The sequence below is a fragment of the Penaeus chinensis genome, chromosome 1 (genome assembly GCF_019202785.1).
Source record: "Penaeus chinensis breed Huanghai No. 1 chromosome 1, ASM1920278v2, whole genome shotgun sequence".
Classification (NCBI taxonomy): domain Eukaryota; kingdom Metazoa; phylum Arthropoda; class Malacostraca; order Decapoda; family Penaeidae; genus Penaeus; species Penaeus chinensis.
In genome coordinates, this window is record NC_061819.1 from 31,562,638 (window position 1) to 31,565,137 (window position 2,500).

The 2,500-nt window shown below is 31.0% G+C and overlaps 1 protein-coding gene across 1 annotated transcript in view; it reads left to right on the plus strand.

Annotated features, from left to right (window-relative positions):
* The window catches only part of LOC125037823 (extensin-2-like), a 2,525-nt gene extending 2,498 nt beyond the window's left edge, over window positions 1-27 (plus strand). The window contains exon 3 of the mRNA XM_047631101.1: window positions 1-27. This exon is cut by the window's left edge and continues 560 nt beyond it. The gene's annotated coding sequence lies outside the window, so the exon portion shown is untranslated.
* Window positions 28-2,500: the final 2,473 nt, after the last annotated feature.

The window sequence follows — 2,500 nt, forward strand, 5'->3', positions numbered from 1 at the left end:
ATTTAATAAAGGTGAAATATTTTTTCATCACGTGCTTACTTTTTCCTTTTCATATAGACAGCATGAAGTAATCTAATAAACTACCAAAATAATATGTATGCAATCATATAACGGCGATGCAAAAAGTGGGGATCCCATATTGCTTACTGACATAGTAACAAAGAGAACTGCATACATATTCATTTTGTAATTTGCAACGTTGGATACTCCCTACTTAGCAATTCAGTAATATTAGGACTGCCCATGCACCTAAAAAGCTTTAGGCAAAATAATCGACGGCAGAGCTGCATCAGTCATTCAGACTCGTTATTTTTATGACATTGATGGATGATAGACTAACATAACTATAATTGTCTTCCTGCCTCATGAATCAAATATGCTTTGCATTTGTAGATTTTTCATTTAATACCAATGAATGTAGCATATTTACGTGCTCTGGTTTTGGGTCATCCAAGACTGGCATATCAAATATAATGATGCTTTGTTATGCCAGTTTCTAAGTAATTCTAAAATGTCATTAAAAGAACAAGAACAGATCAGTGTCAGAACTCGTGCTTTAATCTTTGTATCTGTTATATTATATATATATACATATATATACATATATATACATATATATACATATATATATACATACATATATATATATATATATATATATATATATATATATATATATGCACACACACACACACACACACACACACACACACACACACACACACATATATATATATATATATATATATATATATATATATATACATATATACACACATATATAAATATACGCACACATATATATGTATGTTTAAATATACATACATATATAACATAGTAGAAAAACCCGCGATGCAAAAACTAGATTTACTTAAAATGAGTAAAATGATTGAAAACTCAATCTATATACATATCTATATACATACATATATTTACATATATATACACATATATATCTACATATATATGTACACATATATATTTACATATATATATATATATATATATATATATATATATACATGTACTTAAACGGATTTGCTGACGCCCGGCGCCACGATACCTTGACTCACGTGCACCCGAGGTTAATCGGAGCAGCGCCAAGCATAAACAAGCCTCGTGACACCTATGCCGTTTGATACGCTTGCTGGGACGTGGATATTTACCGATTTTGTTTGTTGTATAACATTAGTAAATATATATGGTGATGGTTATGACATCTTTTTATACCCCCTTTTAATGAAAACGAGAACATAATTAGGTAATGCTATTGATCCTATGACGAAATACACCAATGAAAGCAAAATATCCTTTACATATATATATATTATATAAACAAGTATATACACATATTATATATATATATATATATATATATATATATATAATATAGATAGATACACAGATGGATGGATAGACTGATATATAGATATAGATAGATAGATGTATATCTGTGTACATATTCTGAAGAAAAAAACAAATATATATGCATATATACCTGGACATATATGTACATATATGTGTGTGTGTGTGTGTGTGTGTGTGTGTGTGTGTGTGTGTGCATATACCTGCATATATATATATATATATATATATATATATATATATATATATATTTTGCAGGTATATATGTATACATACATATATATATGAGGGTATATATGTACACACACACATATATGTATATGAATATATAGGTATATATATACATATCCACAAACACACACACACACACACACACACACACACACACACACACACACATATATATATATATATATATATATATATGTGTGTGTGTGTGTGTGTGTGTGTGTGTGTGTGTGTGTATGTGTGTGTGTGTGTGTGTGTGTGTGTGTGTGTGTGTATGTGTGTGTGCATATATATATGTATATATACATATATTTATGTATATACATGTATATATATATAAGTATATATATATATATATATATATATATATATATATATATATATATATATGGCATCATCTGCAAAATACAATTCTCGGATTTGATGAGTACGGGTCTAAGAGCGAGCCTGCAGCCTTTTGAGGTTGAATAGGCTGCAATAGACACCCTCTTTATCCCCGAAGTCTTTGCTGGCCTGTTGCAGCATGGTGCTGAAGAAGGGACTGAACAGAGCCAGGATGCAGCCTTGCTTTACACCGTTTTCAATAGCCTGGTGTCGAACTTGCTTTTTTTTAGCCTCATGCAGAGCCTGTAGCGTTGCCAGGAAGCGGGGTGGGCAGCCAAGTTGTTCCATGATCTTCCTAAGTCCACTGCTGACTGTATTGAACGCTTTGGCAAAATCCACAAAAGTGGCATACAGCCCTGTAGGGGGACTCCAGTGAAATTCAGGGTAGGCTGCTGTAACTTTATTAGCAGTGATGTTTCAACCTGGAAATGCATATACAATAGAACATATTCCTTATGTTAATACCTCTCAATTCTTAACTATAAGAGATAATGAAATACAATGAATATAACATTAATAAAGA